General features: G+C 32.8%; 1 pseudogene; it reads right to left on the bottom strand.

Annotated features, from left to right (window-relative positions):
* Positions 1 to 7,510: 7,510 nt before the first annotated feature.
* On the bottom strand, positions 7,511 to 9,071 carry LOC120193954 (annotated as a pseudogene).
* Between the last annotated feature and the right edge of the window lie 3,623 nt (positions 9,072 to 12,694).

The following is a 12,694-nucleotide window of genomic DNA, read 5'->3' as shown; positions in this document are numbered from 1 at the left end:
GGGAATAAGACTTGCGATGAGTCTATTTCCTGAAGTGTTACATATGAATTCATGATTAAAGGCATGAGTTGAATATGCATGTATGTATGCTTGATTATGGATTGATCTGTTCTTTTATGTGTTAAGTGATAAAGTATAAGTGATTACATAAGAAAGGTTATGAATATGAGTTATAAACTATGTGATCATAGTAAAATAGAATTATATTATTAAATGAGAAGTGAAATAAGCTAGATAATATTGATCTATAGGATGATGTGAGAATACACTAACTGGGAGATTTGAACATAAATAATAATATGAACATATAAGATAAGCTAGATGGGAAAGATTCATATGTTTAAATAAAACTATACACATGGGTTGTATGATAAAATTTATGAAGCTATATGAGAAGATTATAAGAGTTATATGAAATTGAATTAAGTAAACAGATTAGATTATATATATATAAATAAAATATAGAAGTGAGATGTGTTTATAAGTCTGACATAGATGAATATGAATATGAATTATAAGAGTGCTATGAATTATATTAGGATAAATCTTGAGAATATATATATAGATGGATATGAAATGAAATGAGTTATGAATACTAATGTGATGAAAGGGGGATTACCTGAACATGTGTATATATATATATATCTAAGAGAAGGCATAAGATTAGATATAAGCAATGTGACTATAAGTATATGTGCTCTAAGTGATATGACTTATAGGTATTTCTATTATAATGTTACATATGTTATGTATGTTAAATGAATTATGTGATGGTATAAGAAATGATGTGAAATATATATGTGAAAACAAGTATATGTTATGAGATAAGACCTATGCTATAAGCTACGTGAAAGTGTTCTAGGTGTTTTTATATTACATGAAGTATATGATCATATGTGAACAAGATATGATGAGTATGTGTACATGAATAAATGTGGTTGGGTGAGAAATGATAGAAATTGATGTGAAAGTAATCTATGTGATTATATGTTATATGAATACAAGAACATGAGATATGTGACATGTGAATTATATGGAAATGATCTACGTGTAAGTGAACTATGTGACTATGTGATAATATGAAAAGAGCTATGTGATACGTGTCAGTAGCTTTTAGCAGACGAGACACCTCCACCTTTCATTGTTGCTCTTATCCTTTACCATAAGCGCACATGTCTTAGTACAAAATATCAGTGTACCTACCAACATATTAATTACTTATTTTTAGATCATTATCATAAATTAAAGAAAAACCCAACTTATTATGAAACAACACATTCGAGTTTATTGTTGCATTCGGTTCAAACATCAATTTCATCTTCAGGTATTAATGTCCAAAAATTAGATCAACAAAATACATCAATTAGCCTTGATCGTTTTTAAAAAAAATATTTTTTAAATATTTTAGATTCAACATTTACGTCTATAGGTATGTATATGTTATTAATAACTAAAAGTTCTTAAAAACGATTACATAAAATTGGTGATCCTTTTAAAGTTTATATGATGATATAAATAAAATCATGATAATTCATGCTTGAGAGTGATTACATAAGAATGATTTTCTAAAATTTATAATTATAATTAATATATATAAATAAAAGTATCACAAATAATTAGATATTAAATTAACTATAAAAATTATTATTATGTACGAACCAAGTGACCTCTGTGGTAAAGAAACTATAATTATTCATGATCACCCGGGTTCGAGCATCGTATGTCGGGATGTGAGCGTTTAATGTCGAAAGTTTGAGAGTTATCTATGAACAATACTATTTTGTACTTGTCCCATATTAATAAAAATAAAATTATTATTATAAAACGTTAATAAATGAACCGAAATAATTATTATAAACTTAAATCAAATTTGATAATATATTTGCGTATAATAAAACCAAAATTTGGCTGTCTATACGGTGATGTTTTTGTTGTAACAACGCAATCGATCTTAGCAGCCGAACTCATGGATCCACAATTCCAACGATGCCAAAATCATGGACGATCTGAAAATCTTGTAATAATTCAAGAACAGACATTGGCGAAACAAATAATTGAAAAAAGAAAGAAAAAGTCATTCTAGAATTAAATCGACCTGCGGACTGCGGTATTTCTCTGTTTAAAACTTTTAAAAAGATTTAATATATATCATACATCAACGTCTTAATCTAAATTAGGTTTTATAGAAGTTTGAAAAGTCAAAATTTGAAGATTTCCAAGGATTTATCAGTTCACGCACCCATTGTTGCGCCTTTTTAGGTTAGTACAATAATTTTTTAAGGTTGATACTATTGATAAAATAGATGACTAATCAAAGAAAATTCGAATTTTAGAGTGGGATCCTTAATACATCCGCCAGTGGATGGATTGAGGGATACTGAGTGCGTTCGCACTCTTAAAAAGTTTGAAATTTGAAATTTCAAGTGGATATTATTAATAGATTCATAATCAAAGAAATTCATATTTAGGTTAGTATAATAATTTTTTAAGGTTGGTACTATTGATAAATAGATGACTAATCAAAGAAAATTCGAATTTTAGAGTGGGGATCCTTAATACATCCGCCAGTGGATGGATTGAGGGATACTGGAGTGCGTTCGTACTCTTAAAATTTAAATTCTCTTGTATTTTAGATATTTATTTATTTATAATTTATATGAATATTTACTTTCACACCCTTGATATTTTATAATCTTACAACTCTTAAGGTTTTAATTAATCTTTTATGTGTGTACTTCCTGACACAGATTTCTATGTTCGTCATGGAGTGTAATGCACTCCTAAAAATTTAAAATTCCCTATTTATAGTTTATATGAATTATTTAATTTCACACCCCTTGAAATTTTATAATAACTCTTAGGGTGCGTTTGGTTCAAGGAATGTAAGATTACCAGTGGGAATAAAAGATTATCAGGGTATATGATTACTGTGAATGTTGTATTTTGTGTTTGATTGGTTTAGCAGGAATGTAAGATTACCGTGTTGTTAAAGGAATAAAAGATATTGGATATATATTTGACCAAATTGTCCTTATTATATATTTGTATATATTACAAATTGTAAAATATTTATATATTTTCTTTAAAAAATTAAATAATATTTATATAATTTTTTACAAAATTAAAATATAAAAAGGTTTAATGAAAGGGTAAAAAAATTTTAACCCTTGAGCTTCATAAAATTTTAATTATAGATTTTTTTGTAAATCTAAAATAATTTAAGGATAATTTGTAATTTAACTTTCGTAGAATTTTTATTATTCAATGACAGAAGAATGATATTTTTGAAAAAAATAAAAATTTAAGGGCATGTTAGTCCAAAACGCCGGTAATGTTACAAAACCTAAGAGAGGAGAGGTAATGATTCCCAGTATATACCCCAAAAAATCTACTATTGGTAATAAAACATTACCGGAATGAGATTCCCGACCAACCAAACATGGGAATCCCACAATCCTTGAACCAAACACCCCCTTAAGGTTTTAATGCAATCTTTTATGTGTGTACTCCCTAACACAAATTCCTACGTCAGTCCTAGCTATACATTTGAGAAGTTTTTAAGACTTGCAACCGTGAGCTTGTGGCAAGTCCTGAAGAGATACAATATTTTCTTGTTGTCCTCTCAATTTCAAGGTTTTATCTTGATTAATCCGGATTAACCTGCGATGCATATCTGATTTTGATAGGTGAGTCTCTAAATAGAGATTTTATACATCTATAAGACTCGAACATGAGACCTCACTTAAGTAGAATCAAACCACTAACTACTTGAACTAACTCATATGGTTGAAGAGAGACAATATTAATACAAAGAGTTGTGATGTAAATATGAAGTTATATAATGTTATATTAAAAGATGTTATATATATTATATTATATATAAAAAGGAGAAAGCACCAGCTAATCAACAACGCTCATACTATTTCCTAATTCAGCATTGTAGATCGACTGCAACTCCGCTGGGTGACCGGAAAACATGCAAATATAACGAGAGACTCCAAGCAAGCCTCGCTAAAGCATCAGCAACCAAATTCCTTTCCCTCACAACATGACAAATCCCAACTCCCAATCTCTGCAAATAAAATCAGTAATGTGCTGAACAAGACTTGAAAGTCGCTCCATGTTCATCCACAAGTCAAAAGCCTCCAAACTTCCTTGTTATCAGTCTCAAGGATAACCCGTCGCAACCCAAACGCCAAGCCATCTCCAACCTTCAAGCACACCCCAAAGTTCGACCTCCAAAACCGAGCAAATTCCTATGGCTTTCGAGAAACCACTATACCAAACACCATTAGCATTTCGGATAACCCCTCCGCACGTTGAACCGCCGGATTGTGAATTGAGCTCCATCTGAGTTACCTTAAACCAACCAGCTGTGGCTGGACCAGCGAACGCCACACCTCCTCGCTGTATGGGAAACAACCGGCGGACATAACATAATAATCCCCGAGCCTCGCCAGTCTCCAAAACCACCGACGACTCCGTTATCACACTCTCGGTGTCTGCTCCTCTGGATTAAAGATGGCATAGTTCCGGCTCATCCACAGACACCATAAAAACATAAGGAGATAGAAGCTCCCACTCAGCCGATACCAACGGAAAATGATCCGGATGTTGGAGATTCACCCGGATCCAATTCGAAATCGGCATATTAGCAAACTCAGCCATCCGATCTGGTTTTACGAGTTGCAACCAGGTTATTTTCGCCAAACAATCCCGGAAACATGCGAGATAGACTCCTTCATTGCTCCACAAAACCCACAACTTTCGTCATCAATCATGTGCCGTCGCAGCCGTTCTTCATTATTAACCGCCTTTGCAAATTAGCCATAGCAAAAGCCGAACCCGCGAAAGTCCTGGAGCCTTGTTAATAACACTCCAAACTTTATTATCTGAGTTACCATTAGAGGGCCGACGATGTTTATAAGCACTCGACACAGAGAACCTGCGTTTTCGCTCCCACGCCCAACCTGGTTTATCAGCACCACCGAAAGCTAAAGGTGGCTTAACAGCAGGAAGATGTAATAAACCATACTTGGAAGAATCGACTGGACCTCCTCCCACTTCCAATCCCCATTACGAGAAACCATTGAGGCCACCGAAACCACAGGCAAATCACCAGTCGGAGCATCCGTTCGAAGCTTCATCAAAGGACCCAAATTCCCAAACCGGTAGTCTCGCCAAAAGTCCACAGCTTGACCACTGCCCAAATTCCACGATAACCCCAAACAAACATCAGTCAACCATAGGGAGCCCCGCCCACAACCGGAACAAACACTCCTCTTAATTGAAAATGGCACCAACTCGAAAAGCTTGTACTTCGGCCGAACTATTCGACACCACAGCCGATTAGGAGCATCAATCAATGAAAACCCAATTTCATGAGGAAGGCAACATTTTGATCATAACCTTTTTAATGCCAAGACCCCCATTGCTCACCGGCTGGCAAACATCATCCCAACGAACTAAATTAATTCCTCGTTTACAATCAGTATGTCCCTATATGAAATTACGGATCAATTGTTCTATATCATCACAAATCCGCCGTGGCAAATAACAGGTCTGCATCGCATAAGATGAAATTTCAGAAAGGACTGACTTTGCCATGACACACGCCCCGCCAAAGACAACGTCTTCGCTTTTCAACCCGCCAACCTATCCCGAACATTGAACTAAATACTTATACGTACCATAAGAAACCCGCCAATACAACAGCGGTACACCCAGGTATCGACCCAATCCTCCACCGAATTAAATTGAAACCCGATATTGAGAGAATCCCTTATTCCTCTCTCCACGTTTTTAGAAAATAAGATCATTGTTTTCGTAAGGCTAACCTTTTGACCAGAACACGAAAAGAACTCTGCAAGAATTTGCTTAAAGATGTTATATTAATATAAAGAGATAGTATTAACATTATTAGATGTGATGTTAATATGAAGAGTTGAACATCTTCTCCAGAAGTCATGTCTATTCTTAGCCCATAAGATATGACAAAAAATATTTGTTTCATTAAAAAAGTTTTTAAATATTAAGGGATTAAGTGAGAAATCAAGCTACCTCTAATTAATTTTTTTAATAAAATTTCTACAAAGTTAATTCTATAGATTATTGTTTGTCTTTTTATTCCTCATTTTAATTATAAAAATCAATACATTTTTAAATCTTTAAATTAATATGTATAATTATTTTGTAATGATTAAGTAATTCTAATATTTTCCGACTGTGTCGTGCTTGACAAACCATAAATTGCTAGAAAGTTTAAGAGTTGACAAATTACGCTTAAACTCGTCTCACGGTGGTAGGGACTGGCAGAGGAGCTGAGTCAAGATGGTCCGTGCTACAAAGCAATCTTTCCGGACACAAATGTAGTTGTCGATAGATGTGCAATGATTAGTAACTTTTTATATATATAATATAAGACGGTATCTGTTTAAAGACTCGTACTTTTGTTTTATTATTCTTCCTCTAAGTTCTAGCATCGTTTTTTTTAATGTTTGAACTGCAAAACTAATGCAGGGTGATGGATGCAGCCCTGATACACATGAACCCAAACTCGTATTTCAACAACCCTCTAGCAAACATCGATGACAGGCCACGTGCAATCGATCAAATTTTGAGAACTAACGTTACACACATATTCGGTATCAGATAATACGGTCATTCTAGCAGTGTCCTATAGTATTTGATGAATCAATCATCTTCCTGGCCCTAACCAGTAGTATGATCGTATTACGAACTCGACCGATCTACATGATCAAAATGAATTTGATTCACTGGGTGGGAAGGATCTTTAGAACTTCGGATTTCGAATTTGGAAGGAAGGTGTAATTAATTACCACTAAAATAAGCCACCTTAACCACAAGACACCTTCAGTTTCTGCAAATATATACCGACACTATGATCATATATATGGAGCACCAATGTAAAATATTCGAATTCCGAATCTGTAAAATAATGTATCAAACACAAACCCTAATAATTATTGCATGATTATGTTGAGTTTCAGCTTTAATATTCAATGAGTCATGTCCCTTATTATTCGATTGTTTTCAATATAGACGCCTCAGTTGTTGAAAGCCATCCTGTGCTTGTGAACTTGAGAAGGTCAGTTCGCCATTCCAACAACTTGAAGGTCTATAACTGCAACAATCTTGCGGGGTGATCGTTGCACTCCTATTCTAATTCTAGGATGCACGGATCCAAGCTCACATTTATACAACCCTCACGCTAACATCGATGAAGGGTGACACCCAACCGACTCGGATGTTGAGGACTAATGTTAGAGAGCAACATCTCATGCACTATGCGCACATCTGGTATCATATGATACATTAAATTCGGCAGTGGCCTAATCATCCTCCTGGTACCAAACAGCAGTATATGATCATATTACGAACACGAACTCATCTACATGATTGAAACGATTCTGATTAGTTTGGTGGGAAGTATCTTTTGTATGATAATATATATATACCAAGCAGCCGATGTAAAGACAATTCTGAATACGTTGAATATCACCTCTGAATAAGTAAAATAAATTTGGAAATCTTCAAAAGAGTAACTTAACAAACCTCTTTTATACCACTAGAAAAGTGCAGCCTCTGGCTGTCTTGGTCTGTTCATATTTACCAGCAAGCACATCAAATAAAAGTCCAGCGCCAAAACCAACAGCCAAATCAATAGTATAGTGACCCCTGGTAGCTAACAGCCTCAGCGATTGAAGCACGTTGAGTGTGTCAAATAGCCAAGCCATTCTCCATCTCTGCATTCGCCTCGTGTCTAAGGATGCAATCACTGCCCCTGCTACATGCCCTGAGAAGAACAGGAAAATGAGACATTCCCTACTGGAAAATCCACCCCCGACCCTACAAATTCCTGCCATTCATCATCAACCAAATCAATAACTTCTCTGATCAAAATAGACCATAACTCCAACCCACCAAATGACTTCAATGGTTAAAGGGAGTGTTGTTCTCCCTAGAGGCCCAGAGTTCAAGCGGCGCGCGCATTATCCATAGGTAAAAAAGATTCTGAACAAATTTTATACATATGATAATGCACCTATTGAGCTAAGTGACAAAGATATATATAATTTGTAAAAACCAATCAACTAAGGATTAAATAATAATGAAACTAATTCTGTGAAATCAAGCGTTTCAAATGTTGGAAGGATTTGATCGACCTTTCAAACTGAAAAAAATGACGCTGGGAAAATGAAAGCAAGAGCTGAAAAGGGGAGGCGGAAATGAAGAGCAATAAGGTAACCTGAAGTAATGGGAGCTGCGTTGTGTAACCAAGAATCCCACGACATGTAAACATGAACAGAGCAGAAATTGTAGCCCTTGGTCGACCCTCGATTAACCATGCCCATACTATATAAACTGTCTGTATCAGAACGAACACCTAAACAAAGCCAAAGTTTGATTCAAGCCATTTTTTTATTGATTCCTAGAAAATTGACCTTTCTTTTTTCTCTCTTATTTTGGCTTTAAATATCGCAGTTACATCAGGTAATTCAATTCAAGAAATGAAACCGAAAATTAAAATCTTTCAAGTACCGTATTAAGAGCTGCTAAGAGCGTGTAAGTTCCGGCCATGAAGCCAACGCGCGATGGAAGGAGCGGGTGACGACGAACCCCCAGTCAAAGGGCGGCGATGAATCGGGCACCATCCGTAGCGTGTACTCCACGTACATAAAACAACAGTCCTGCCGCGAAAACACACGGTATCGGATGATATCTCACCACATTAACAACGTCATGGAGGGTCCACTTCATGAACGAGGGTTTCCCACTATAAACGCCGCCAGTAAAAGCGTTATAATAAGCAGCATTGCCATGAACGCCTGCTTTCTTGTTGCCCACGACTTTAACGTCGTTGCTTCTGCTGTTACCCCTTTTGGAAAGTTTATATGGAGGGTTGAGAAGGGTGGTTGTGGCGGTGGTACCGGAGACATTAGATGAAGATAACCGTCTCATGGTTGTTAACAGTGACAGGAGGAGGAAACATGAGAAGAATTTAAAGGGTACAAATTGCAACGGCGGGGTTCCCAAAGAACTCTACGTGACAAAATTAACACCCAAACCAAAAGAGAAAAACTTTAAATTCTAGTTTGTTGATTTTTTATCTGTCCGGTTTGTTTAAACGGTTGTATTTAACAATAACAACGGAATTTAATCAGAAAAACAATAACAACGGAATGGATATATTAATTTTTAAATGCTTGGAATCTATTTAATTATCTCAATGTTCGAAGGGGTATTATTTTTTAAAGAAAATTTTAAATTCGAATAATCAAGTCTATAAAATACATATTTGTTAATAAATCTAAAAAAAATCACTTCAAATTATTAAAAAGTAAATATGTAATTATGAATAAAATTTTTATAATATCTGAAAATAATTATAATAAGATATTTTCACATGGATCCAAGTTGCAACGAAATGTTGGAAACTTCAAATCATATAGAATGAAAACTTGAAAGACTTTTTCGCACGGATCCAAGTTGCAGTGAAAAGTTGAATAGTTCAAATCATATAGAATGAAAATTTTTATTTGAATTGGTTTATAAAATTTTAGAATTTTTTAAGAATTTGATTACTAAAAAAGTAATATTTTTAAATAAAAACAAGTAAATGACAGTGAATTTGGATAGAAAACTAGTTTTATTAAAAATAAATAAAATCCAAAATTACAATAAAAATTTACGATTATAACCGTAAAGGTAAACTAAATTATAATTGGGACATTTTCTTCTAACCATTAACACAAAAACTAGTCACCTAGATCACATAAAGACCATAAAAGGAAAAGGTTAAAAAACCTAACCAATGCTAGAATAAAATAAAGATACGAACAAATCTGACTGCATCGACAAATGAACCACAAAAGGGATGAAACTACTGAAAGACCACAGACAAATCACAAATCATAGTCAAGCGACATGAGAAAACTATCAACGAGTGCAAAACGCACATCTAAATCAATCCGATGTCCAAAGCAGGGAATATCGGTAGGATAACAAATAAGCATCATCTTGATCAATCGTGGCGATGTCAAATCCAACTTTGAGAAAAAAGATAAACGAAAAAATGGCAAAAAACCGCAAGCTACCAAAAGGCAGAGAAAAGTGTGCCACAAAAACGGAGATAAATGTATCATAAAGGCAGAGAACGTGTCACAAAGACATAATTATTCTTATTGAAAAGCTAAATAAACAAGGAAAAAAGATAATTAGCGAGCAACAACCAGCATCAAAATCAGTGTCTCCATCGATTAAACAAAATTAAAGAATAAAAAGTTGGATTGATCAATAAAATTGACACAAATTATAAAAAAAGAGAGAAATAGAGAAAGAAAGCGGCTAGGTTATTTACAATCCCTAAAGTTTAAATATGAAAGAACTTAATCTAATTATATTATTATTTTAATGATATTTTGAAGTTCAAATATATATGTATATGCTAATGACTAAATAAAATAAAATCTTAAGAAAATAATCAAAATAAGATCTAATATAAATAATAGAAAGAAATATCTTTTCTTATTGCAACTAAAGGGAAGGCATTAAACAAAAACAAATAGAGGTTAATGGGTGCTAGGATAGATCGAGGAATGCCGGATGCAATCAGAAATTTTAAAAAAAATTATATTTTAATTTTTTTTTTATATTTTCTATTAATTATTTGATTTTACATTCCTAAAATTTTATAATTTTGAATCTTCTAAAAATTTTAAATTTGTATCCATAACATAAATTTATACATCTATTCCTAACATGCGCTCTATAATTTTGTGGGAGGAAAATGATTTAATTATTAAATTTATTGGTGTGCTCAATCTGAATTACATGTAGGAAATTAGTGATGGGAATTGAGAAATATAAGGGGTGATTGGTTGACGGCTTCGAAGTTTCAACAACTAGATTGACGGTTTGGGTGGTTGATTTTCGGATATGAAAATTAATGCATCAACGTTGACAGGATTCAACTCGTCCATGGGAAAAAGTTAACTGCTTCTTGTTGTCACCAGCGGATGTATGTACATCTTAGGGTGTGTTTGGTTGGGGAATATGAGATTCTTATGGGAATGGAATCCACATTCCCTTGTTTGGTTGGCCGAGAATGTCATTCCCGGTAATCTTACATTACCAATAGTGAATTTTTTGAATATATTACCGGGAATGTCATTACCTCCCTTTCTTTAGGTATTGTTGGATTACCAGCGTTTTAGACTAAAATGCTTTTAAAAAAATCTTCTTTCAAAAATATCTTTATTCTGTCATTGAATAATAAAAATTCTACTAAGGTTAATTACAAATTTATCCTTAAACTATTTTAGATTTACAAAAAAAAGTCTATAATTAAAATTTTATATGAAGTTCAGGGGTTAAAATAAAATTTTACCATTTCATTAAACCTTTTCATATTTTCAATTTTGTAAAAAAAGTATATAAATTTTATGAATTTAAATTTTTAAAGAAAATATATAAATATTTTCCAACTTGTTAAAAAAATAAATATATAATAAGAACAATTTGGTCAAATATACAATCCAATAATCTTTTATTCGTTTAACCAAACATTGTAATATTACATTCCTACTAAATCAACCAAACACAAAATACAACATTCCCAGTTAATCCTATTCTTTGATAATCTTTTATTCCCACTGGTAATCTTACATTCCGTGAACCAAACGCACCCTTAGGGTGTATACATGCCCACCTTATAATATTTTTTTATATTAATTGTTCATTTTATTGAAGGTGTTCACTTTAAAATTTTATTGTGTCCACCCTGTAATTCAATTTTTTATATTAGTTGTTCATTTTATTAAAGTTGTCCACTTTGAAATTTTATTTGTGTTTGCCCAATACGAAAATTTTTATTGTTAATACATATGTATTCATCTTGAAAAATATTTCTGGATCCGCCACTGGTTATTGTTCAACTCGTCACAGTTAGGAGTGATTATTGAGCAAGTCGATCACGAGTTGGACAATGTTTGATTCATGTTCATTAAAAAATTTGTTGCTTGATTCGACTCATTGCTCATTAAAATTTTGTTCGACTTGTTGCTCATTAAACTCGATGCTCGTTAAGTTCATCGAAGTTTTTATCTTATTTTCTTAACTATAAGTAAAATTTACTAATATCATATAGAGCTTAGCTTAATATAATCATAAATGATTAAATTTAACAAAAAAATATCGAAAGAATGTATGAAGTAATTTCAAAATCTAAACTCTAAAATAACAACTCACAAATACATTAAAATAATAATTAAGATTTGATTTTGAGTGTAGTAAAATATTAATTAATAATTTAGTTTTTTTTTTGTTTATTAAAAAAATTAATAGATTAACAATTTATATCCTTTTTATTATCTATTAATAAATTAATAAATTTTTTGAACGAAATAAATTTTTAAGATAACTACTAAAAAATTATATTAAAAAATTAAAGCGCTGGTCGCGAACTTATCGAGTTAAGCTAGATTTTGCTCGACTCAACTCGTTAAGGTTTCGAGTCGAATCAACCCTAATTGAGTTTTTATCAAATTATGATCGAATCAAGTTCAAACTACTCAACTTATTAAGCACCCCTAGTCTCAGTTGAGAATGTTCACCGATTAACGCTGTCTAATTAATCAAATTTATGATATTTTATATATTAAAAAAAACTACC

This window comes from Hibiscus syriacus, unplaced genomic scaffold (assembly GCF_006381635.1).
Source record: "Hibiscus syriacus cultivar Baekdansim isolate YM2019G1 unplaced genomic scaffold, ASM638163v2 tig00116997_pilon, whole genome shotgun sequence".
In the NCBI taxonomy this organism is placed as follows: domain Eukaryota; kingdom Viridiplantae; phylum Streptophyta; class Magnoliopsida; order Malvales; family Malvaceae; genus Hibiscus; species Hibiscus syriacus.
This window is presented reverse-complemented; position numbering and strand designations above follow the sequence as displayed.